Here is a 27,678-nt window from a genome sequence, read left to right as displayed (position 1 = left end):
CCAGGAGAACACATTCCACTTTGTGTTTTTTATAGATATTATACTGGATAGGTTATAGTGAAATCAAAACGGGAAAAGAAAACATCCCACCTGCTCTTAGTAGACATTCCTGAGATCCAATTTTGAGAAGATAAAGCTCCTTGAAGAGACGCGGAGTTGATTAATGGCAAAGGATATTTGTTCTCTCCAGTGTTTTTAGTGAGGCTCCAGTCATCAATACAGGGCCATAAAGGGCTATTCCTCTTGGCCAAGAAGAAGAAATTGGCTACTGACGGTGAAGATGACGGGAAAATTATACCAGAGGCAAATGATATTCATTGATATATTGTTCCATGCCTCCCCACTCGTGCAATGAAAATTGATGAACACGGCTAGATGGAAGCAGGACAACAGGAAACGGATCTCTGTCACGGCCGTATGGCTGGTGAGGCGGTAACATCTATGCCTTCTCCTTGCTGAATATTTCCAGGAGACAACGATATTCAGTCAGGACTCCCGAGCAATAAGGTGGAGCCAGAGGGTTCAGAGCTGTGATAGTTCTTCTGGAAGTTTATACAAGATTAGGAACTAAACGGCAGACAAAAACTGCCAAACAGTCATACTTTGGGTTTAGCGTGTCCCAAGTACTGGGTTGTGCGGAGCACATGTGTAGTTGGACACTGGAAGCATTCTGTGGGAGATTGTACTTGAGTTGTCCCTATATGTCTCCTAGGACAGGGGTCCCCAAGCACCGGGGCGCGGACCGGTACCAGGTCCTGGGCCACTTTGGACTGGGCCGCGGCAGGCTGCACAGATGAAACAAACAAAAAAAAACTTACAGTACGTCCTGTTTATTTATTACCCGATTCTGAAAAATATTTTATTTTGAAAAGTGACCAGATTCTCTCCGTTACTTCCGTCTATGACTGACTCTTGACGCATGTCAAGTTGTCTCGGTCGCGTAACGCTAATATTAAATCCACAAGGTAGCAAAACGAGTAAAATAGAGTGATGTATTTGGAAAGTTTCTTTGCAATGGGTAAAAGACCCAGTGAGAATTCAACACAAGAGCCTATTCCCAAGAAGAAAAAGAAAGGTGCATTTTACAGACAACATCAGAAAGACCTACTTGAAATATGGATGTACGGCGACAGGTGATTCCCACAAACAAACAAAGCCCTCTCTGAATCAATGAAGCCTTCAAAACTGATTCGTCAACAAAAGTAAGTGTCTTGAGAGAGGTACACGTGGGTGGCTAACTGCATTGCTAAGACTAAAAAGTAATACAATATTGGTAAAACAACAAAACAACAAAAAACAACGACTGTGGATTCTCGTTTATTGTTGTAGCATTACAATTCCAACCCTGCACCCCCACCGGGTGGTGAAAAGTTACCGCTCCACTCCGCGTATAGACTTTTATGAACCTGACCTGCAATGGGTCTGCAGAATCCATATTCAATCGGCCAGTTTGTACTGTTACACATGTGGCATTTCAAAAGCTAAATTGATTCCAAAATGCAGACACAGTTAAAAAATAAGAGGTTTACAAAACAATTTTATCGACACCAAGGACTGGCAGGTAAGTACAGGAAGGCAAATTGATGCAGTTGATGACTGTGGAAAGCAGCAGGATGGTAGAATTTTTCAAATGGGATTGGCTGAGCATGGCGTCAGGGATGGAATGGTGGCAAAAAACTGATGGAATAGACAAAGGAAAGACAGAACAAAGCGTAAAAATGTGCTGCAAAGTTAAAGAGAAAGAAAATAAGGGAAAACAACTATTGAATTATTTGTCTGGTAAGTCAATGTGAAAGGCAGCAGCCTATAAAAGTGAGAGCTTTTTTAACCAGCGAGGCTGATATTTCCTTGTATCGTGAACAGGGAAAACACATTATCATTTACCCTAAAAGCTCATCTGATGCTCAGATTTTGAATTGGGTGTTTTCATCACATCAACCTCTGTGTCTTGAAAAGCTCTCATCCCATATATCTGCCATTGGACATTCACATGTGCTTCTCCAGCCAAGGAATTTTACATTGCTTTTATGCTTGTTAAGGAGATACTCAGAAACATTGAAACTGAATATGTGAGCATGAAAAAATGAAATGAATGAAAGAACAAAAGTAGATGAAAGGAAACATTTTAAATCCTGCAGGGGTACAACTCCCTGGAAACATAACCACGATGCTGAAGCTCATCAACTTTAATGGCCATACAAGCAAATTAATGATGAATTGTTTTCTTGTATTCGTTTTAGATGGTAAATACAGTAATACTTGTCATATTCCAACAAACCTCCAACATGGAAACTTAAAAAAAAAGTTTAAATTAGAAAATACTCATAGTCTGAGCTCAGTGCTAACCCACCCAACACCATACGTCTTCTGGATGTTGGATTTTGGGCTAAATCTGGCCGGTCCGTCTTCGACTTGATTTAGCCCAGAAATAGTCGTTGAAAATTGTACTGTGTTTGGGTCACCCAAATGTGTCCAAATTTAGTCCAAAAATAGTCGTTGAAAACTGGGTCGTGTTATAGCCCCTCCAACATAGTCCAAATTCAGCCCAAAAATAGTGGTTTAAATTTGGGTTGTGTTTAGCCCGTCCAATGTGGTCCAAATTTAGTCCAAAAATAGTCATTGAAAATTGGCTATTGTTTTAGCCCATCCAATGTGGTACAAATTTAGTCCAAAAATAGTCGTTGAAAACTGCGTTGTGTTCAGCCCATCCAATGTGGTGCAAATTTAGTCCAAAAATAGTTGCTGATAATTGGATTTTGTTCATCCCCTTCATTGTGGTCCAACTTTAGTCCAAAAATAGTAATTAAAAATTGACTATTGTTTTGTCAATAGTCGTTTAAAAATAGTCATTTAAATTTGGGTTGTGTTTAGCCGTCTTTGTTGTTGTATTATTGTTTTTTTTTATATGTAAAGTGCTGTTGTGAAATGCGCTATATAAATAAAGTTGTATTGGATTGCTTATAATGCTGCATGTTGTTCACAAACACTGTCTGCTCGACGCCGATCGATTTACACTGTCAACAGACACAGAGTAAATCGATCGACGTACCCCCGACGTTGACGAATGCATTCAAAAGTTCACACTAGCATTACTTTAACACAAAACTCAACAACATGACAATACCAAAAACGTAATACTTACTTCTACAGTTCTTTTCTTTCTTTCAACAACTTGAAAATTACATATTTTCACCTTTCACTTTTCAACCAAATTTAGACTGTAAATGGATGTCTTTTTAAAGACGTCTTTTCAACGACATAAAAACTACTTTTTTTCACCTTTCATTTTTCAACCCAGTTCGGACGTTTTTTGAACGGACACAAGTAAGTATTTTCAACCAGTTTTTGCTGGGCGGAAACCCTCTTAAACTTGCAATGCGCTGACTGTAAAAAATGCATGTTAATTGTTCAGCATTTATGACAAGTGTGGTGTTTATGTTTGGATGTCCATCTGTTTGGTTAGCAGGCGGCTACTTGCTGGATCATGGAGGTTGACTAACAGAAGGCTGGAGTCATGATTCTAGAAAATGGACGATTCCATTGTTCCATTTTTCAAGCAACAAAGTTAAAGGTGTCTTAAAACCTTTTCACAGTTCTGTGGAAGACAAAATAACATACAAATACTGATATGTGTACTTTGAAAAAAATTCTGTGACATTCCAGGGATTCTGCCAACAATTTACATCCAATGCTGAGGCAGTTGCACTTTGTTGTCTATGAAGCCAATGCGTTGTGAGTTACAAATAGTTTTTGGATACAAAACAAAACTTCCAAACATGCAATTTCTTTCACGCTTGTCCCCATCAGGAACATTGGTGATCTGGAGCCTTACGGATTTGACTGGGCAAGAGGTAGGGTAGGGTAGCCTCAAGACTGGTCACCAGTTAATCAGATAAAGACAAACAACCATCAGACCTATGGGCAATTTTGAGTTTTCAGTGAACCCAACATACATGTTTTTGGAATGCCGGAGGAAGCTGGGCAACCCTGTTTTACCATAAACGCAAATTATATCAAGTATCATTTGAATGTAATAAAAAAAAATGTTAACCATTCCTAATATTGAGACATGAAAACATTAAGAACTGTTTTAAATTTAATGATGAAGGCTTAAAGCTATTTGCATCCCGCCTCAAGAGTCCATTTTTTAGCAGTCCTATTTGTCACACAAAGTTGACCATTGTTTGTTGTAAGATGTAAAACAGCAAAACACTCCTTTTTATTCAGACATATGTTGACAGAATTTGCAGTTTCAAGGATGACACGAAGACCAAGAGATCAGAAATTAGGCAAACACATTATTGTTTTTCTGAATTCTCATTTGCATTATCTTGTCAAACAGTGTGCGATTCAATTCATGCTATGAGTGTAACATTATGCTCACAGTTGGAAGGAAATTGAATTTGGTTACTTGGGGCGTCATCTTTCCTCCTGCAGCCTCCCCCATGTCTTCTATCTTTGTTCTCAAAAAACGTCACCACCATGTAACACCAATGCCATTGCATCCACAAAAAACAACAAAATGTGCTTGTACATAATTAAGCTCAAGAATCTGTCTGAATATTTTTTCCCCGTCCGTCACTGTTTGCTGCTTATGTACAACAGCTATAATATAGATAGAGAGAGAGACAGACAGATAGATATAAATTGCTATTGATTGCCCAGGAACACACTGAAATTATTAGAAGTTATATTATAACGAACAGCAATTTTTCTGTTACATAATGTAATGTGATTTAATACACAGAGATATGTTATTAATATAAATTATATTTTCAATACCAGGTGTGAGAATGTGACCATATGATTGCTCCCAGTGAACTCGATTGCAATCTTTCCACTGACTCAAGCATTTATATTATTTCATTGTCCAAAATGTATGCCACATTATTCATTATTCAGTGTTCTATTGGATTTTATCTTACATTGTGACACTTTCAGTTTAACTTTATTTCAGAATGTTGTAATTATATTCTGCAGCTGCAGAAGTGACAGCCAGCTGTATAAAAACGTGTGAATGAAAATGAAATTGAAAGGGTTTGTTTGTTAGCTTGGTGTATCTCTTTGACAGAGAACAGACGCATAACTGGGCAGAACATTTATTTGAAGGTTTGCTTAGACTTCAGTGCTCGTGTAAACTTTCAGAGTAAGTCTATTCTAGATTCATCACCTTTAAATAAAGCGTATAATTATAATGAATGTGTATTTAATATTGACGGCTTTTAACTATGGTAATATTTGTACATGTATATGTATGGCATCCAAGCACAGATTTTGCATTTGAATTGCGGCTATATGAAGTTGGCATGTTCTCAGCATGTTCTGTGGGGTGCCCTGGTTTCCGCCTATGTTCCAAAACATGCATGTTAAGTTAACTGAAGACTCTAAATTGACACTATGGGCTCTATTTTTGTGACTAGCACAAATCTAGTTCTGCGCTTGGAGTGACTATGCGAGTATGCTGTTTAGACCGGGTGTTTATAATTTCACAGACGCGTTAGGAGAGTTAATCTAAAAAAAAGGGGTGTTTGCATTATTGTGAGTGTGGACGCTGCCAACTTGCTTCACCGCCCATCAAACCAGATCCTTTCATTCCCTTTCAATACGTCTCAAATTAAGACATCATTGCGCTGAAAAGGACACAGCAATCCATGCATGACCAGTGGCTGGTAAGGCAACAGACAACCTAAATGGGTAGGCTACACTGGTTAAATCCAGAATGAGCTGGCGACTTAAATATGTTCACGGACTTCATTTATCTATCCCCCACACATATCTCTCTGTAGTAATAATAATAATGCGTTCAATGAATTGATTTCTGCAATGATTCAGTGGGTTTTATGCACGGTTTTGTCTTATTTATGAGTGAAATAGGATGACATAGACGGACATGTCTGCGGAGCTTCAGCGTCTGTCTTTTTGTGCCCAGATCAACTCCACAAAAATCTACCAGCTGTCTACCTGCTGTGCCGGACTTATCCGTGCTCCCAGTAGGCATATAGTCCAATAAACTAATCCAGGTGTACCCTGCCACTCACTCAGTGGCAGCTAGAATAAACCAGCTCACCTGAGACCCTGAACAGGATAAGTGGTAGAAATTGGATGGATGATATTCAATAGAATGCAGACCTCCACCAAGGCAAAACATTTCTACTTTTTGATCAGCAACAGACACGTTTTTAATTACTTACTGAGTTAAGAAAAATGATGGAAAATACCCTAGTTTGAAATTTAATTGGTTCTTCTGTAGCCCTTGTCTCGCCCTTCCTAAATGTTTCAGGGGAATCAAATAAGTTCAAAAGTGCTGATAAAAAAACTGGGTTTTTTTCTTCATTAACCTCTATGGGGTTAAGTGACTTGACTCCAATTACAGAAAACAGTATTCAATTGTTTTGCCTTAAAAAAAAGGGTGCTTTACATGGAAGACAACAAAAGCGAATGGCTGCACAAAAATGTCCTTGCTGAAGTAAACAACAACACAGTCAATAATAATCTGGAAAAGTTATCAAGTTGAGTGTATCATTGTTAGAATCTACATGACACTATCATGATAGTACACAAAAAGGTTTGCATTACAGAAAAGAAAAAAAATATCTGCCCGACTACATTTAAAAAAAATCTCCCATATTCTCTAACAATATTATTTTGACATAATAAAGCAAGGCCAACAAATTATGGGAAGACAAAGTATGAAGAATAAAAGAAGCAGCTCATGACCCAAAACATGTCACATCATGTCTTAAACATGACTGAGGCAGTGCTGCGGCATGGGCATGTATGGCTCCTAATGAATCATGGGCACTGATAGTGCTGTGCGAAATTATGATATATACCGTACCTGTTTTGCAGTACAATACAAAAATGTCTCTTGCACGATAGAATCCTCTTTCTTTTGTGTCATTATTTTGATGTGTGCGTACTGTTAGCTGTATTGCCACAATGATGTCGCGTCTGAGATGGTAACACAACAGCAGTTGCCTTTCTTTGATGACGTGATAAAGTTGCTGTCGCTGAAATCATATGATTTCAATAAGATGAGTCTGTGCAGCGTGCGGGTTTTTGTGTGATTTTGTGGACACTAACAATGTATGAAGGTGAGTATAACTGCAGCTAGACTACTATTTTCTTTTCAACACCCGCAAATAACTGCTGACGCCATTGCTAGAAGAGCATGGATGTAAACATTGTACATTACTCTACATTTTAATATACACAACAGCGGCGTAAATGTGTTTTTTGATGATGTAACTGCTGACTGAAGTAAAAGATGACTGACTGATTATTGTTTAATGTGCCATCCACAACTTTGTACTGTGTCTTTGTGGAAGACAGACTTTGCTGTCTCAGACATCAGAGAAAGGACAGGGAAAGCACCATAAAGATTAAGACAAGTTATAAAAATTAAACTACAATTGAATCAATCATGCTGCAGTGGTAATGGGAGTGTGAGTGGTTGGCTGTCTCTACAGCATCATATGTGCCCAGTGTTTGACTGGTGTGGTTAAAAAAAAATGGATGGATGAATGAATTACTACTCTGTATAATACATTGAATAAATGTTGGAACAAAAGTAGGTTTGGGGCTTATTTTTCAACACAAATCCATATGCTGAATCTGATGGGGCACTAACACAGTTGCCCTTAATGCATAATTGCCAATGCATTTACAGTAGATGGTCTGCAGTACATTTGAATCCACTGCCCTCAATTTGATAAACATTTCTGATAGCAAATATGAGATTTGCCACCCACAGAGGACCACCAATCCAATATCCACACCCCCATGCAGACTTGAGAGTGGTTTTACTTTTTTAAGAAGGTCAATAAGTGCGAGGATCTAGAATTGCTAATGTAGCATCTATGTACCATCTAGCTCCAATTTTCTTGTCCCTTCTGTCCGTTTACTCACTCGATCGAGCTTGATTGATGCAGGGCAAAACAATTCTTCCTTAATCCTATGCATTTTTAAAGAACTAGTGGAACGTACGCTTGGAACTCATTTCCAGTGGCTCTAACCACATTGGAATGGGGCCGATAGTGCTGACGGTGGCGATTTGCGTCAAATCAAAGCAACTCGCAATTGTGGTTCATTACAAAGCCCAGTACAGCACACTATCAACATTTATATTTTTCAAATTCTCCCCAGTTGCCCTTTAAATGTGTGTGTTCTTGCGATTGATCCACTTCTTGGAAAGTCTATTTTTACATTAGCAAATGGGAAAACAATAGTACCTCATGCAAATACATAATATGTGAGGTTCACATATGCCATTGTCACCAGTTGGTGCATTTTTTAGAGCACAGTAGCCCAAGGAGAAGAGTGTTTGCAGGCTATGCTGAATATTTTAGCACCCCTGCATATTGTTCTTGCACCAAATTTGTTGTTTATCTTAAAACGCCTGTAGCGGCTTCATCTTTCAAATTGCTTCCCCCGTCGTGACGACCGGCTTCACAAAAATCATTTACATATGGCAATCGCTGCATTATTAAAGGCATGCCAGTCGCGAAGCCACAATAACATGCACTTCCCTTTGCACACGCTACTGTTAGAAGACAAGGGGCTTAGGTGGAGCTACTCAGCTTACTCAATTGCCAGAGAAAGCACTCAACCCTTCATTCTACACAGCACTACAGGGCACAAACAAGCTGAAAGCACAACAAAGTCTGCAGAGTAGTGGTGACAATTTGACTACTGCAAATATGGGGGAAAATGTATGAAAAATTAATCCATAATTGCTCATTTTTGAGAATGTTCTGAACTCCTGTTTTTATGTCTTAGTGGAGTCCTACGTGGATGTAGCTAAACTTTCTGCTTATTTCATCCAACTAGTGCACTCCTTTTTGCTTCAAAAATATTTATCAAACACTGAATTCTACATCTACAAAATTATTATCGTCCATCTCTACTATAGTATCTATACTTTGTTTCTCTTCAGTTTGTCACTTCAGGTTATTACTGCAGTAATACAGAAGCTTTTTTGCCTATGTTGTAATTTAATTAGCATGTGCAGCACCTATTTTCCAATTATCTTGAATTATTTGAACATTACAAACGGCTAAAATGCCTATTATGAGCATAAACCAGGATTCTCAGGCACCTGATTATCAAAGAAAAATGTACCAATCTACTAACACAATGCAATGCATGGAATAGTTTATTCAAATAAAAAAAAAAAAAGTGTTCACTCACAAGGTAAGAAAGCCAATTATTGAGCCTTTCCCAGGGTGCGTCTGTCTTCATTTGGCTGATAGGTGTGTCAGGCGAGTTCAGGAAAGTGTATCAGAACAAATTGTCTAATGAGAGCGGGGAGTTGATGCTCCAGCTTTAATATGAGACACACAGAAAAGTCAGATGGAAAATGCCACACGACTGTAATGACTGACAGTTGAAATTGATATGAATGTACAGCAGGCATAAAGACGACTTCCAGCAAAGAGGATGTTTTCCCTTCTAGAGAGAGAATTAGCAAGACGCCATTGTAGCACTGAATCATTGCCCTGTCAGTGTATTACATACTGAGTGCTATCTTGGCCAGTTAACCAAGCCAGTATGTTGCTGCAGGACATGCTTGATAATTACATGGAGAGAATGTTTGACTGCTCAACAAACATAAAAACCGCCTCCTTCCGGCAGTGTTCTTCCATACATCACTCTGTATCGCCTGTTTTTCTTGTGCATTCCTCCGTCCCTCATCCTTTTCTTCCTCTCTTGGCCTCCATGCATTTTTACGCAAAGTCATAGGCAATTTCATCTCATGTGTGGGTGTTTCCTTATGTCTGCATCACTGTGCCCCACATGAAAGCGCCTCAGAGTCGAATCCTGATGTGTTGTAACAGCATGAAGTCGCAACGTGGCCCGGGCTTGAGTCGTTAGATGTCAAAATGAGGGGGTACAAATTATTTGTGCACAGTTAACATGGATTGACACTTGATTTACTCTCATTAAGTCTCATCTATATTTTACCTTTTTTGATTAATCTAGCAGCGCACTGAGAGCTAAAAGATCACTGAGAGCAATGTTCTTGAGCCCTGACAAAAACAAGAAGAGTAAGAGCTTTTTTGGGGGAGGAAAAAAGATACTTTTAGACAAAACGTCACACTAATCTTGAGGTAAAGTTCCAAAGTAACTAAGGGTGTAGACAAAAGATTTTCCTTTACAAAAGATGACAATAGTTAATTGTTATTCACAATACCAGACATGAACTGTATTGTTTATTTTTATGGAACTATTTGTCAGTTATTGTACTGCATTGCATCATACTAATATCTTGTTTTGTTAGCTCACTTAGCTAGTCAAGCCAATATAGTGCAAATTCACAACAGGAGTTATCTCAAGGAACTTTACACATTGAGCAAGTCTAGAACCACTCATTATACATTAGAACGCCCTTGTTTCTCCAGATGCTTGTTCGTTGTATGTGCCCGGTACAACTAAAAGGACGCGCTTGGGCAAATATAATGATGACAACAAAAAATAGCTAATGAGAGTTAAATCTAAGAGCTGATACCCAGCCATTTTCCAAGGTTTTCTTGATAACCAAAATCACTAGCTACAGCATGCCAAAAACTGTGCTTGGAGGCAATCCACGTTTCATTTTCTGTCTGTTAGCCACAAGACACACCTTTCACTTGTACCATCATTAAAATGAACAAGAAATTGGAGAAAAAAAGGTGGTCTAACATTTTTTCAATGACTGTGCATATGTAAATGGTAAATGGATTGCAGAGTAAGAAACCAACTGAACCCACACGAGCAAACACGACGAAAAAACTGCTAAGGAAGAAGCCTCGGAAAAAAAACATGCTAGGCGACTGTCTGTCTTGGCCAGTTAGGCTGAGATGGAAAGACCGAGTAGAGAGTGAGAGGATGGATTGAGAAAGCAGTACACATAGAGGAGTTAAGTGACTGAGGGAGGGATAAGAGGACAACGGGCACAACAACAGCCATATTAACAAAAGTAATAGCAGAGCTGGGCATTTTACTAAAATTTTTCCTAGTCTGTTTATCACCTTCCGCCTGCTGCGGGCTACCCTTCTGTCGGCCGTTCATCCGCCTTTTTGTCCGGCCAGAACAAATAGTAATTACCTAAAGGCCGGTCCGCTTATCATTTTAAATGGGCTGCCATTTGCATTCCGTCTACGAACTTCGACCAGCTTCCAGTCTAGGCCTATGGCAGCACAATGTAACTAAGAGATTAGCAAGGAAAATGCCTGAGTCATCACTGACTAAAGGCTTTATCAAAAATGAAAAGTTTACTACTGAATCAAGTGAGGAAGAGGGTTCCACTGGAAGATCTTCCTCGCCCCATTCTACTTTGGAATTTTAGAAGCGCCACAATTGTAAGATCTGGGAGTGCATCATTCTTCTTGGTTGATGAAGCACCACAAGCTCTTTAAAGCGGAAGTCAGACCAAACATATTTTTTTCAAGAATATATTCTATGCAAGCCCACTAGTTGAAACAAGGCATTCTGATAAATGGTCCACCTTTGTGGAATAAGAGTTAATCCACTCCCTTTTAGCCATCTCTGGGGGCCGCCATTTTGTCACTTCTGTCCACTGAAAATGACATCACAACTACTCAGGGCTCCGAGAACGACCAATCACGGCTGACCTGTTTTCTGAAACTGATCCGTGATTGGTCGTTACCTGAGCCTTGAGTAGTTGTGACGTCATTTTCAGTCGACAGAAATGATCAAATGGCCGCCCCCTGAGATGGCTAAAAACAGGTGGATTTTGCTGCTTAACTCGTATTCCATAAACGCAATATTAATCAGAATGCCATGTTTCAACTAGTGGGCCTGCTGGGAACATATTCTTGAAAAAAATATGTTTGTGTTGATTTCCACTTTTAGGCATGGTGGTGCCTGGCCATGTCGTGCTTTGTATGTGAAGAAGATTTTCAATTAATATTCAACATTTTATTGGAAGCCAGTGCAGCGGGACTAGTACAGGACAAACACGATCTCTTCTCCTGGTTGTGGTTAGGACTCATGCATTTTGGACAAGGCCTTTACAGACCTGCTTGGGCAACCTATTAGCAAAGTGTTGCAATATTAATCCAGCCTGAGGTTACAAAAAAAACAAACTACTTTTTCAACATCAGCAAGCGGCAGGCAATTGTTTTTTGATATTTTGCAAATGAAAAAAACACTGTTGACACTTGTTGCACTGTATTTGGTGATTAAAGGATAGATCCTGATCAAATGTAATGCCAGGATTTCTTTTGGTACTGCTGGTTGTTATTGCAAAGAAATCCTCAACAGTTACAGTAGAACCTCGGTTTTTCATATAATTTAGTTTTGTACATTTTTTTTTCGTCTAATTTTTGTCTCAGTTATCGTACAGCCGCTCGGTTTTCATACAAAAGTAATGTGTGACTTGTCCATTCATTTCCATTAGCAACTCAAGGCCATAACCCTCCTGGTCTATTCTGTAACATTCAAGCGACACACGTAACACATTCTTTTAAAAGTCAGACCTTCAAAATAAAAGCATTAATTATACTGACACAATTTTCACCATAATTTCTTGAACTTCTTTAACATCCATCCATCTAATTGTAGCACTCAAAAAACAAGCACAAAATCGGTTGAGTGTACTGCCAAACAAGCCAAATAAAGTGAAGTGAAACTGTTATTACATTGGCATACTTTAATTTTCGAAGCCTGACTTTTAACAGGTTAGGGCATGGTGTTGGAACACTGTTTTGCCGGGCAGACTGAGAGGATTGCTATTGACTGGAGTTGTTAATAAAAGCTGCCATTGTGTAAAGAATTGCTGCCCATTGAATTGACTGTTTACAATATGACAGAAAGTTCCAAGTGCCATTTAATAAAAACTGTAGCATTCAATAAAGACTCTTGATATTTTCTCCTAGAGCAAATTTTCTCATCTTTTTCAAAGGGTAAGTTATGCATGGTCTTCTTTAAATGAGAAATTTCATTCCTCAGAAAATGTCTCCCCTCGCTGTCCCTCTATGTTGTATACATCATCAGCATCTTTACTCAAGGTAAAAGTCATGTTAAATGTTAATTTATCCATTTCGTTAGTCATTGATATTTATTTCACATTGTTTTTGTATGTAAAGCTGTAGTTATTCTCTATATTATATGTTATTCTCTTGTTAATATTTTGGGGTGTCTGGATTGGATTCATTGGATTTAGATTATTTCCTATGGGAAGTATCGGTTTGTTTTTTGTACAATTTGGTTTTAATTCAACTTTTTGGAACAGAGTAATCACAAAACTGCTATTCCACTGTGTATCATTATCATAAACTAAAGAAGAGGTCCAAACCATTCTTAATTAAATATAAACCAATACCTCTCTGACAGTGTATATCAACATTTGCATCCTATAAATACCGATATTATCATTTCTGTGTCTTAAAAATATAAGCTCAAATATTTTATTGCGGGACTAATAAATGTTTGTTTATTTTGTGTGACGACGGCCTACCAGGCAGCCGATGACACTCAAAAGAAGACAATCGTCACAAAGACACTAGATTACCACGATACCAAAGCTACTTTCGTGTGGCAGTTGGTGGCCACTTGTCACTTGTGCACAGCGGTCCCCGATATTACTAATCCAAACACTGCTGTGTGATAAAGTAGTTTGTTATACCTACTGTCCTATTCAAGGGTATTTTGGCAAAAGGAGCAGCAGCCTTGGATGCTTTTTTTCCTTCCATATTGACTGATTCAGAAACTAATCATAAGCAGAGAGGGCAGGGTCATGAATGAACACTTTAAAATGTCTTGTTCCGAGGCTAGAACCAGGTCAACATATACAATTCAAATATTTCTGCAGAAAACCACTCCATGCAATGATCCATATTGAATAGGGCAGTGTTTCGACCCCGAACAAAAACCTCACAGTAACACTAAGTCATAATGGAAGCATGGCTAAACGTGTGAGTGAAACAATGGTGTCTATGGAAGGATTATGTGCCATCATTCAGCCTCCATTCCTGTTCTCGGGGATAAGAAATGTGACTCACAATTCCTTTTGTTCTGTTTGCAGTTGAATTACAGCCCTGGATTGCTGGAGAATTTCCCAGAGTAAATATTCTCATCTCTTTCAAAGGGTAAGTTATGCATGAAGTCCTTTTTAAATGAGAACTCTCATTACTCGGTATGCTCATTTCACATTACGTTCTCTTTAGTAAAGAAGTTTGTCTTAAGCCAGAGTTGGAGCATGAGTTAGATGCATATTTAGTTTTTATGTTCCTGTTGCTTTATGTGCACACTTGTGTTGGTCTTACAATGTAAAATATATGGGAGCCAATCACAAACTAGCCTATAAAACCTCATATAAAGGCACAGCAGGAAGGAAAGGAGAACATATCCCCCCGCCTTGGTTAATATGCGAGCTGTCTACTCCTCCCTGGCCAGCTGAAAGACGACAAAAGTGAAGACAATTTCATGTGAAGTTAAGTGAAGCTGAAGCTGAGATAGCAATCAGGGCAGAGCGCAGATGCCTGCAGAGACATCTCAGGCTTGGCGTTAAAGATCAACCATTAGCGTCCTTTTAATGACGTGCGCCTCATTATGATACCAGCTCTTTTCTCTTGCGGTCATGACAAGAAAGATGCAAACTACCTGTCTCATAAAGCCGCTTGCTTCAGGTGTCTGCTTGTGTGTTTGTGTGTACGTGAATAGGCGCATGTGTGCGCATGTTGGCATGGCGATGCCTGGCGATTCCGGGACACCCCAAGCCCAGAATGCATTCACACAAGGCTTCAACAGAGATATTTGTACACAATTACACAACAATGCTCATACACAAACTACTGCACAGATATGGATTAAGTCTTTAAAATGCAAATGAAGTCAGGTATTTTATATGAAAATACATGGAATAAATTATTGTATTATATGTCATATTCTAGTGATTCACAACATTTTCTTTGCATTGAAATGCACTGCTAGTACGCTTAATGTTTTCGCATTCCCCAAAAGTATATTTGAAGGTACAGGAGGCAAATATACTATAATTTACTCTGTGCCTTTAAAGCACATTTTTTTATTACAGCGGTGCCTTATCTCAAATCATAGTTTTCTATTGAAATGAATGAAAATATCCCCCTCCACCCCCCAAAAAAAACAAATTTTTGTAATGTGATTTTAGACAGGAAAAATAGCACTATGATAATTTACTTTCGAAAAACATAATTACACAATTAATGTGTAATGTAATGCGCTCGTATGAGGTTTAGCTTGTTCCGCCATCTTGCCACGTATTAGCTTAGCCTAGCACAGACATCTGACGTCCAAACGCACTTTTTCACTGTGTGTTTTTAGTTTTTTTATTTAAACTTTAAATATTGATTATTAATACCTATAAATCGATTCAAAATCTTTTTAATACGCAGAATGATGCATCGAAAAAACGATTATCATTCCCACCCCTAGAAGATATGATATAGGCATGCAGATATACAGGAAGGAGACAGCCACAATTAAGCCACACTAATATTAGTCATTTTTTGCAGAGGATAAAGAATATATGGCTGTGTGGTCCATCATTTGTGTTCAAACATAAATGTGAAAATGTCTATGCTGTTCGATAGCCCATATATGGTGCCTTCCATTATGCGTTTACATTAAGCTAGCAGTCGTTAAGTAAAATTTGACCTCTCCAAAAATGTTACATGTCAGCCATTATTGCCACTCTACTTTGGATCAATTAAAGCAGCAGTGGGCAAGAATTTGACCTTAATAAAAACATTTCACAACTCGTTTGATGAAACATTGGCTTAAAAGTAGTTGAATGGGACTTTAGTCATGCCCTGGGGGGGTCAGTATCGTTTTTACTGGCATTAAGCAACTTTGAGGAGGATGGGAGCAACCCTGGCACACAAAAAAATACAATCCTTTCGCTATAAGGACGGAAGTCGATTCGAACGTCTACGCGCTATTACTGCTATTCATCTTTCACACCGCCACTGGAAATAGAAATGTAATTCAGTCCAACTTGCAGGCCAGCGAGAGCTCAGAATTTTACGACACTACGCGTTGGCGCGCATGGGAAATGTGGTTCGACTTTTGTCAAAACACTACCGCTTTTGTCCACATGGCGCCGCCATAATCAACAAAAACTGACATGACACAGTGCTGCTTTAAGAATAAGATGAGGCTCTTTGCAACACGTATTGAGATTTTGATCTTGTGGAACAATATTATTTACGTAATATTCAAAGATCAGCCTGTAGGCTATTTCTTTGAAGTACAATTGATAATACAATATGTGTGGCACATCATTTATATAATCACTGAACTTCTCAAGGAGATATCTTGAGAGTATGAAAAGAATGGTAAAAAGAAGCCTCAAGGTGTAACAATTCAGAAAGCGGTGAGACACTAAGGGGGGAAAAAAAATCGGATGTGGTTCCGTTCAATACTCAACAAACATAAACTTAGAATAATAGTGGACACCTACCCATTATTTGTTCAAGTTAGAAGACGTATAGTGTGAGTTAATGTTTGTCATCCTACCAAATGGTGGCCCACTTTACAGTGCACTCTGTAGCGGACTCGTTGGCTATCAGAAAAAATAATACTCTTGTTTGTGACAGCAACTGCACAACAGACGCTCCTGCAATGTTAGGATTTCAGCATAGGCTACATTCTATTTGTCTCATCCTCTCAGTGTGTGTGCGTGTGTGTATGCGTGCACACGCCTGCCCATGTGTGCAGTGAAAAAGGGGAGACAGGACATTTGAGGATGATAACCTCCACTTCTGCTCTCTGTGGAAAAGACCAACTTCCTTTCACAGTTTCTGGCCTACTAGCGCCCCCTGCTGCCTGAAGGAGAGTACTTATTATACAGAGCAGTGTCAAGAAAGACAGCTGTCAGACACTCTTGGCAAGTGTAGTTATTCTGCCATGATTCGGCAGACTTTTTTGAAAATGAATTATTCATCTATTGATAAGTAATATTTAGCAAAACATCATTTAAATGAAATTCAAGTAAAAATTGGTTCATGTGTGCAGTTTCACTCAAGTGAAATACAATATAGTCTCTTACATTTAAGAAATGGCTGTTTTGTTTTGTTTTTTTAGCAATGCTATTTAAGCTCATGGAGACTTGTTTTTTAAATGAATAAGAAGGGCATCTGAAATATGTTCAGTCCTGAATCGATGTGACCTTGAAGAGATAAGAAGCTTGATGGATGTATTGATTGGCAATCCTCTGCTGACTGACTGAGGCATATTAAATGAGAACCAGTCAGGAGCCTTGGGTAGGATGTGACTGTCATGTGCCAAGTAACACAATGCCCACACTAAGAAAATAGAAGAAGTTAATTACCATTTTTGTTTGCAAGAAGTCCTCCACTTTGAATTTGTGGCAAGTGGCTGTTGAGTCCTGTCTCGTGGTTATTGAGCAGCCTCCAGTGGCAATACACATGGTATGAAATATTTAAATTCCATAATAGCCGCCCACTACAGCTGCATGTACTTCACCCACCCACTGGTCTTGTGTGCAGCATACAGTATGTGTCAATACAGCATCATGTATAGTTTAAGATACCGGATGTGTGGGAGCTCATTTTGGCAGCGTTTGACAGTACTGTAACACTTTATGTTCGCGTCATCAGAGGGAAAACTGGTCCAAAATGGAGCACAAGTAAGCGCAGCGTATTAAGTGCGACCAAGAACGGCTGAAAGTCATGGTGGTAATAATGGCTATCTAATCTAAATGAAAATGAGTATGGACCTAGTTTGTATGTTACTGAATGGGGAAAAAGTATTATAGAAAGGAAAGATCCAGATTTTATTTTATGTCCCTCCTCCCACAGATGGCATAAATACAGTGGTGCAATGACTGTGTGTTTATGAACCAGGCCTGACCAGACCTGAGATGTTCTTGAATCTTAATTCTTTATCTAAACGACACTTTTGGACAATTCTGTGCCCAATTGAGTGGCATTATTACCAAAAAATGTGGGGGATGAACCGGAACAAAGATTGTGAGCCCAAAGACTGTTCGAAGAAAGTTTTCCCAAAGGAGCGCAAGCTGTTATAACTGTAAGGAGTTGGAGTGCAACTGCATGGAGGTGGAACAAGCAGGTGTCCCAATACCTTTGCCAACATTGTGAACCTTTAAGCCCCTTGGTTCTTTCAGGGCTGAGCAGATTTGATCTGGTTTGGCGGCCATAATGAAATGTGCTGTTCATTAGGCCTGTAATTCAATTGGGGGCCTGGTGGGTGGGTGGGGGGGGCAACAAGATATTGCTCTGGGTTCCATGGCAACAGTGCCTGTAACTCTGAGAGGCCAGTGTTTGGAAGGATTTTGAAACAGATTTGTTGAGCTTATGGGGAGAAATGTCATTGTGAAGGGGCGATTTTTCGCGTGACTGCCTTTGCTTTTTGAAAATCAACCGGGATTTGAGATTTATTTAGGCCTCTACATTCTTGCAGACTCAAAATAAATGTGATAAAACTGTCACATCGGAAATACTGTATGCCACTTGTTGCGAAGGCAGACTTCAGAGGGTTCAATCATAACAGCCCTGTAGCCTAATGAACATATTACAAATGGCAAAAGGAATATTGGATTTTATTAATAAGCAATTGTTCTGTATTAATATTAACATTAGAAAGAATGAAAAATATTACCATCTGGTGTATAACTGTTACACCCTTCCTCTAATATAAAGTCCCCATAATGTGTAAATATCCATTTAGAAGTGTTTATATCCATTTAGAATTGCAGTTGTTAATATTTAGTATTTTGTTTGTGTTCAGGTCCCCACAATAACACCGTTAAAGACAGACATGATGTTTACACAGTATTTCCTCTTGTCCTTGCTGGGCGATTGAGCACCCCGCCACAGTCATAGTTGAGTCATATCATGCCCTGCACCGCCTCATCACGCAGACAAAATGAATGTCGTCGCCCGCAAGTGTGGCAGGTTAAAGATGAATGCTAGTGCGAGCATGTGTAACTTTATTAGACGCTATCACGATGTGATGATCACAGCCACTGCCTGGAACACTTTCTGACACAAAGAGTGAGAACAATGCAAAAGTGAGATAAGAGATCCTCAAGAAACCCTCTTCTGTCAACATTATCGCACGTGTACTGAGCACAGATCTTTCGCCAATACATTCCAGGGTCAAGCGCTCACCAATCATAAAACTTTTATTGAACTGTACGCCGGGCATTGTTTTTAGTAACATTTTCACATTCTCAACTCTTTTACAAGTGTGAAAATATGTGCTAATATACAATAGATTTAAAAACAATACATACTCATGCTTCTTGTGAGATATTTTGAAGTGTTCTGTAAATTACCTAAGTATTGTTTTAGCTATAGGTCGCGTAGCTTGTGGTAGCGTGGTCATCGTTGAACCCATAGGTTGTGGGTTCGATCCAAGGCTACCCCATGCGTGTTGAGGTAGCCTTGAGCAAGATACCTCAGTGTGTGAATGAGCTGTTACTCATCATGTCTACCTGTACACTTTATATTCTGTGAACCAGTGTGTGACTTGGCGAAGGCAGCAAATGAGGCAGAAAGTTTTGTCAGTAATGTCTTTTCCGACACATTCTGCCAATCAATAAAAGTGCATGCACACACACACACAACAATAAGCGTTTCAGACAGGTATGCCACAGCGGGCATTGGGTAAATTAAACTTACAGCTTAGCTTTAGAAGAGTTGAAGTGGTCAGTCTGGACATTTTTCTTATCCTTCCGACTCGTTTGTGCGTTTTAACGCTATGTCACTCAAGCGCCTGCCGAACCGAATGGGCCCATTGGAGTATTGTGCTGCTGGGGTCTAAAAAAGAAAACACATTTCTCAGAGTGGAGAACGAATTCTCGCAAAATTGCCTTGGAGATGTCACGTTAGACCAAGTCTGAAAGTGGTGTTGCATTAGCATGGCCCTCAGATGTGCGTATACAGAATTTTGACAGGATGTCACATGACCATATGCAAATGAGCAACACGATTTTTCTTTTTTTTTTTTATCTCTCTCTGTCCAGTTTCTCTGCCCATGATTGAAGCTCCGCCATTTTCAAGCCACAGTGCGCGGATTGGCGCTTCATGTGCCACACACACTAATCTGTTAGACCAGTGATTTTCAGGTGTGGTACGAGTACCACTAGTGGAACGCGGCCTCTCTTTAGTGGTATGCCAAAGAATAATTGCATAAGATGTGGTTCAGTTGTATTTAATTGTTCAGCTCAAAATATTTCATTTAATCTCAAGCACTTTTTGTTTTGAAAGATTTATTTATGTATTGTTATGTACAATATTTGCAATCATTATGCAAGTACAGTTTGTTATTTTTCATATTCAAAACGTATTTTTAAAAATCTTAAGGGCAAAATGCAAACATTTAGGGTGAGTCTGGAGCCCTGCAACTGACACTTAAATGGAATAGTACTTGCTAACGTGTAACAATGTGTCAAAATAAGTATGTTCTTTATATGTTTGGGCCCCATTGTTCAAAATTTCACCCCCACCCCAGATGGTGGTCATGGAACTTAAAAACGGAAGCTATATTTATCCCACACTCCACAGTCTAAAATGGCCTTATTGCAAATTAAGGTCACTGATTACTATTTGACATTTTGGTCACAATAAAAGATGATAAAGCGAGTGCAAGTGTGTGCATGAATAAGCACACAGAGCAGATGATGATCCAAACACCAGCACAGACACAAAGTAAATATAAATGATGCATGCGGTGTGAACAAGCAGAACACTTGAGCGTTGTTTTGCCCCTTTTGTCTGCAAGCAGCTGTTAAAGAATTCAATATAGCGAGTTACCAGTCGTGCTGATCTGATAAACAACATACCCTCCCCATCTCTTACTTCTCTCACTTCCCCCACATACTCATGTGCCCACTACACTCGTGTTCATGGCAGGAAATCAAGTGTCATCACCCACTCGTCTTGCTGTTGCCTGTTGCCGTTGAGAAGCCCCGCAGCTCAGGTGCAAGCGCTATTTTTGGCAGGTGTTATTCCGCTGGAGGACAAGATAACAGGATTAAGCCACATTAGCATTAGCAAATGGTCTACTCTTTTCAATATGTGGCATTGATGTGGAGGGCCCAAAAGTGCCTTTTTTTTTCACGCCCTTCCTCGCTGTGCCCCTGCCCATGGCAAGTGTTACTGTGCCATTTTCCATAGAAATGGCGTGAGTTGTAAAACGGACACGAATGCTCAATCTATTCTGCCGAACATGAAAATGATTGGAAAATTGGAAAATAAGTGGCAATTTCATTCATGAGGCTCTATACTTATCTGAATGGAAGCAAATTTGTGTGCCCATAAAATATGCAGACGGTGAAAATGTCCAGTGTTTGCAGTGATTCAGTTTTTGGCTTGGCATCAGCAAGATGCATGTATAACTTTATGACGAGGGATAGACTCAGGTAAACTTTCCCACACAAATGTTCTTTGCACCAGTCAACCTAAAGTAAGGTTATGCTGTTTGCATGTGAATAAATAAGAGTCAGTCAACAAGTTTTCAACACTATCTCTTTCCTGTTCTTTCTCTTTCTTGGTGCATGACCATCTCTCTGATCCCTCATCTTTTTTTCAAGAACCTTCTAGTATTGTTGAGCAAACACTCAAATCTTTACTGTGTGTGATAAGCAGTGCTTCAGTGATTTGAGGTATGGTGACCCAGAGCCTGACCTTCCTCCTGTGTAATATCAAACAGAAACAAAAACCTTCGCAGCAGCACCTGTCCTCTGAACTGCTTTGAATCAATGTTCTCTGCTGTCTATTCAGAAAAAAAAAAAACATCTGTAATAGGGAGACTGATGCACAATAGCATCTTGATAATTTAGCGAATTTCTCCTCAATGCACTGTGCTAGCAAAAGTTTTAACAAGTGGAGAGTCCTTGTAAAAAGAAACTAAACATTGAGAAACTAAAACATTATTTACTGTTGTAGAGTTGTACACGTCCCTAAGCATGCGAAACAGATACAAGTTTTAAAATGTTTATCGATTTTGAATAACGATTTTACCTACAATAATACGAGGGACACGACATATGAGGCCTGGCCAACCCGCGGCTCGTGAGCCGCGTGCGGCTGGTTTCATGCGGCTCCTGAAGCCCTTTTCGAAAATGACCTTAGCTGGGCGCAATGCGCCATCAACCCCATTATTGTGTATGTGGTGAGGGGTAGGGAGCACGGAATGATGCGGTAAAAGTTCTTTGCTATCGTCCTGGTCTTGTTTCGCTGCAAAATAATGAGCCGTTATTCTTAAAATGTAATTTTGCTCGCCAGTGTGGCATTTCAGCACCTCACTTCCAGATTTGTGATACACGGCCAATCGGGTGCCTGTGTTCGCAATGCAGGCACCTGATTGGCTGCGTAACCTACGTGATAATTTGACACGACTGAAGAAATGCACTGATGATTGGCTGACGTGACATTTCTCCCGCGGAGTTATGTAAACAAAAGCCAGCCGTGTATGCTCGGAGCTACAGTACACTATTTTCCGATTACAAAAAAAATTGATATGTCACGTCGTGCTGTCGTCTGGTGGGGAGCAGTGTCTGTGGTGGTTCCACTTTGCCCGACTTCTACCCCTTGCCTAGAACAACAAATCAGACATAAGTTGCCCTCCAAATTTAAGCATCCCAGCAAGCGCAGCAAAAGAAACAAACAAGGTGATTATTTTATTTATTGTTACTTGGCTTTTTCTATACCTGTTGCCTTGATTCACAGTGTTCCTGTGTTTCTGACTTGGTAAGCACAGAAATTACTGTCAGTAGACAGAATCACATTTCAAATGCTAAAAATAAGAAATATGATACTGTCAAATTAGTGACCAGACCGGCGTGTACCATGAACTTTCCAGCAATACAGCGAGGCTTACTGCAGTGTCATGTGAGCTTTCACACAATATTGCAATAAATGTCATACTGTGACATCAATACCGTGATAAAACCAAACCATGAGCTTTTGATATTGTTACAGCAGGTTTGATAGGATAGGAGGATAGGATTGTGAGGAAAACATTTTGTTTTACCAGAGCTGGGCACTTGAACCTTTTTTTGCCGGTCCGGGCACGGGCTGCTCAGCTCTATGTTTTACACAACGCGAGCAATACGGTGGGTGGAGGGCTCGTTTGAACGTGATGATCTAACGGATTACATTCGACAATCAAGGTACCAAGTGTATGTGTATTCTGTGGCTCTTTTCAGTAGCACAGTCAAATTAGTGGCTCTTTGTCTTTGAGTTGTTGGCCACCCCTGCGACATATGATGAGGGAAAAATAATAAGATGAAACAGTAGTAGCCTAATGTAAGAAGAAATAGAAGAAGCTAGGCTAACTGTTAGCTTATCTGATAACTACCGGCACACTGCAGTTGAAAATTATTCTTCTTGTATTTATTATTGTGGTGAATGACTTGTGAGACAAATTATTTAAGAAACTCAAGACTCTGTAACACTCTGTAACTCCTGTGTTTCCAAAAACAGCACAAACTTCGGGTCGCTACCTAATTGCACTGGGCGTGAAAACAGAGCCGATGATATTCAATCCTAAAGTTCCACTCTGTCTTTACGTTTATTTGTTGGGGTTGGGCTGTGTTACACATAGTTAATGGGTTATTTTTCAGGCAACATTATGTGTTTTTACAGTTAAAAACAGGAGATTTATTTTCACTGACCCATTGACCTGGAAAATGAGAATAAGGATAAAAGGTTTGTGTATAAATGATGGATGTATGTTGTTTTTGTTTCTGTTGTAGTAACTCACACAATAAAAGAAGCTGCTGGTTGGTTTAAAAATTAAAAATATATAAACCTTGGGCTTTCAATCCAAGTTTGTATGATACTATGTACATGTGATATTTGCCACATTCGGGCGCTATAGTAGACACTATTGAGTTCTGTACTTCTGTTTTACTTGCTCCTCCTTTGTGTACTTGAACTTTTGACTCCCTTGTCACAGTCCCGATTATAAAATCTGTGAGGTGTTACTCTCTGAATCACACGAAGGCTGAACCATACAGCAATATTGTATGTTTGTATGAAATCCAACAATTTACAAGATGACGTTGATGTGAGTTTTTATTTGGGGAAAAATACCAACAAGAGAGACTGCAGGGATTATTAAAGTAAATCAGAGATAATTCCCGAATGATCTTGATGCCCTTTCCTCAGGCTCCCAGAGGAGGTGAAAAAGGGTAGAAAAAGGAATGGCTATAGACGTAAACCCTTAGTCCATCAGCATTGAATTTTAAACAGCTGACTTACACCTGAATTTGCAGTTCAAACACAGCAAGTCTGATTGGATCATTGTTTTGTGATTTTCATCTGCTTTATTTCCAGCTGTGCAGCATTTTGTGATGGTGCCCATTTCTCAAGGCATAAGGATGCAAATCTGACCTTGACTACTTTTATGCACAATGAAATGAATCCTTCCCAAAGTGTCAATCACCAATGCTTTAATTCACAGTCACGTCTGATCTGATACTCTCTACCGTTCCCTTAACTCCCTCAGCCATCTGTCTTAAGAGGGCTCTAGGTGCCAAGATTTGAAGGCTCACATTCTCAACAGCCTCTTAGTGGAACTAAAACTGGACTGATACTAGAGGCTCATGAGCTGGATTTTGGCTCTGATTCCAGAGTAAAGGCTGGTAAGGACCTATAATCTGTGCAAACAATCTTATAGTGGAAGGATTTAAGAATGTTATCATAATGTCAACGCCAAACCTGACAGGTTTGACTGATTTTGACTAAAACCATGGTGTGTGTGGCTGAAACAGAAATGGCAAAAACTTCACTGAAAAAAATGCTGTGCATAATTTACTTAATTTTATTTCGTCAAGTGGGTGCATGAAATAAAATCACTGAATCCAGATAGATTTTGCTTCAGCGAGTGTGTGCACTGATGCACATACTGTATGTTCATGATGTTATTGTTATCCATTGCACCTATGATGATATTGAAGTACAGTGAAAAAAATAATGGTTGAATTTACTCAATTATATTTCGTCAGGTGGTTGCACAAAATAAAATCATCTGAATCCAGATAGATTTTTTTCAACAGAATATACATCTACTTTAAAAATGTATCTCGATACACATGGTTTTATTTTGTGCAACCAATTGTGTTGTAAATGAAAGAGAGCTGCACTGAAAAAAAATTATTGCTGAATTTACTTTATTTTATTTTGTCAAGGGGTTGCAAGAAATATAATCAACTGTATCCAGATACATTTTAAAAGTAGATGTGTAAGAAGAAGCACAGCATTTTTTTCAGTGTGGACAGGATTTTTTTTGTCTGTCTGTTTGTTTGTTTTTTCAAAATAATGCCGTCTACACTGAAAAAAATGCTGTGCATCATTTACTAAATTTTAACTCTTCAAGCGGTTGCACGAAATATAATCATCTGAATCCAGATACATTTTTTAAGTAAACTATACATCTACTTAAAAATGTATCTGACTCCAGATGATTTTATTTTGTGCAACCACCTGACGAAATGAGTAAATTCAACCATCATTTTTTTCAGTGTACTTCAATATCATCATAGGTGAAATGGATCACAATAACATCATGAATATATTGGTCATACAAGCATCAGACGCCAATTTAGGACTATAGGCGGGTACTATTTTTCCCCCCCGAAAAAAGGCAAATGACAGACGACGGAAGGGTACCCACACTGCAGACGGATGATGAATATTTTCGTCAATTTTTAGTAAAATGCCCATGCTCCGGTAAAGTTACAAGAACAAAACATATCAAAATAAGACATTTTACAAATGAGTACGTTCTCATCCTGAAATGGAAAACAAGACGGACGCGACATAGTATGTTCAGCTGGAAGCATTAAGCAAGGTGGGCAGCAGTAAATTAAAAAAGACTTCAGAGGAAGTCCACCAGCAGTGAAATGTTTGAATAGAACTTCAAAGAAGGGTGCATGGTTTTGCTCCCTTTTTGTGTAGCAGTAAAAGAAATACTGCACAACATATTTTACTTTTATCCAATATCTTTTTGAAGCGCTGTATTGTGGGATAATTCACCATGTTTTATGTAATTATTACATCAACTGCTCAATGATAAGTAAATGTTTGTGAGTCCTCTCCTGCCTACATGAAAAGGCTGTGGCTTAGGTCTTCATATATTTTTTTTTTAAACGTTTCATTTCCAGATGTAAAAACTCTACTGTTTGATTAAATATTCTGTCTGAATTCCACTGTGTTATCATAAATGGAGCCATATTCCTTATCAGCAAATGCCAGTCTCCTGCATAAATATTTAGCCCAGAGAGCTGCGCCCACAGAAGAATACCAATACTTTGTCAGCAGAATTTCATGCCAAAGGCGAGCAGTCTGTGGCCTGCCACTGAGCAGACGATTGGATTAATAGAAAGCAAATTAAAACAACATCTGTACACCTGGCTCAAAATATGTTTATATGGACTTTTTAAAGGTGCATCATGAGTATTCCCCATCTGTGCTGATCCCCACCATCGTTTTTTTTAGGCAACGACTTTCTTGAACATCTCAACCCGAAAGCAATGTGGTGTGCGAATTTGTTATGGTATCAGATATAATGGAAAAGTATATTGGTTGGCAAGTCAGGTTTTCTTGTTGTTGTTCCCCTCTACAGTTGTAAATTTTTAAAACACATCAGTAAAGATGAATTTGAACCAGAAAACGGCCAACTACTGTTATGTTCCATTTCTCATCAAATGCCATCAAAATTAACATGCATTTACATCCCGCAACTTTCAGAATAAGTATTTTCTATGGTATACTACAAAATACTCCCACAATGGGGTACATTGATTGCATGCGAATGAGATGTGGAAAAAATGTCTTTTTTCTTTCTAAGAATTGTAGACGTTCCAGTGGACAACATTCAAATCAATTAATTAAGGCACACGGCATCTACTTGAGCACAGATCACTATTAGAAGAAATATATTGTTTTTCTTTACTGCCAAAACTATGTCAGAATGTAATTTATGGCTTATTTATGCAAGTTGGCAACATCTGCAGTGCTCAAGTTAAAAAAAAAAAGCCAAATGTTGAATTGTCACCAAGATGTTCAAATCAGGCAAAGCATTGTTCCAACAAATTACATGGCAAACATATTAATAAATAATAATAATAATAATAAACAGTGCTGCGTTGACAGGTGCAGTATTTAGATTAGCGGAGATGAAAAGGATGTTCCTCCTCTCCCACTCGATTTCCTGAAAACCCAAGAGCCAATGTTTTCAAAAAATAAAAATAAAAATACTATTCTCTCACAGCAGAGAGGCAGGAAAAAAAATGAAATCCAAAACAGTTTGTCAAAAACAGATTTTTTTCATCAGGCCTACCCCTCCCTCTTTTCTGAGCACCATCCATCATCTTGTGTCGATCCACAGAGATGTAAGCTCCAAACTATGGCAATGGCCTCTGCACACATTCGGACACTTCTATTTAGATTTCGTCAAGATAGACTTGTCACATTGTTTGCATTGTTTCAGAGTGATAGGCATGCGAGGAGAAAATGTGTTTTTTTTTTTTGTTGTTGCTGTTGTTCCTTTTTTATCTTTCAGGATGTGAGTTGGGAGTACTGTGTAAACATGTCTTGAAATTATAAATATGAAGTCAAAACAATTGCATCTGAAAGCAGTATAGCAGGCGCTTGAGTAATTAAATAGTGTGCATCAAGGCAGAGAAATGAGCCAAGGAAG

The 27,678-nt window shown here is 39.0% G+C and overlaps 1 long non-coding RNA gene across 1 annotated transcript in view; it reads right to left on the bottom strand.

The window, feature by feature from the left end:
• Positions 1 to 127: 127 nt before the first annotated feature.
• The window catches only part of LOC147143785 (uncharacterized), a 30,715-nt gene continuing 3,164 nt past the window's right edge, over positions 128 to 27,678 (bottom strand). Inside the window, exons 2-3 of the long non-coding RNA XR_015087977.1 lie at positions 19,650 to 19,787; positions 128 to 785 (exon numbers count right to left, since the gene is read on the bottom strand). This is a non-coding gene — a long non-coding RNA (uncharacterized LOC147143785). The remainder of the gene's footprint in view (positions 786 to 19,649; positions 19,788 to 27,678) is intronic.

Source organism: Filicampus tigris, chromosome 8 (genome assembly GCF_054856515.1).
Source record: "Filicampus tigris isolate MCC_2025a chromosome 8, RoL_Ftig_1.0, whole genome shotgun sequence".
NCBI classification, from domain to species: domain Eukaryota; kingdom Metazoa; phylum Chordata; class Actinopteri; order Syngnathiformes; family Syngnathidae; genus Filicampus; species Filicampus tigris.
The sequence above is the reverse complement of the archived record's forward strand: the minus strand, read 5'-3'. Positions and strand labels throughout refer to the sequence as shown.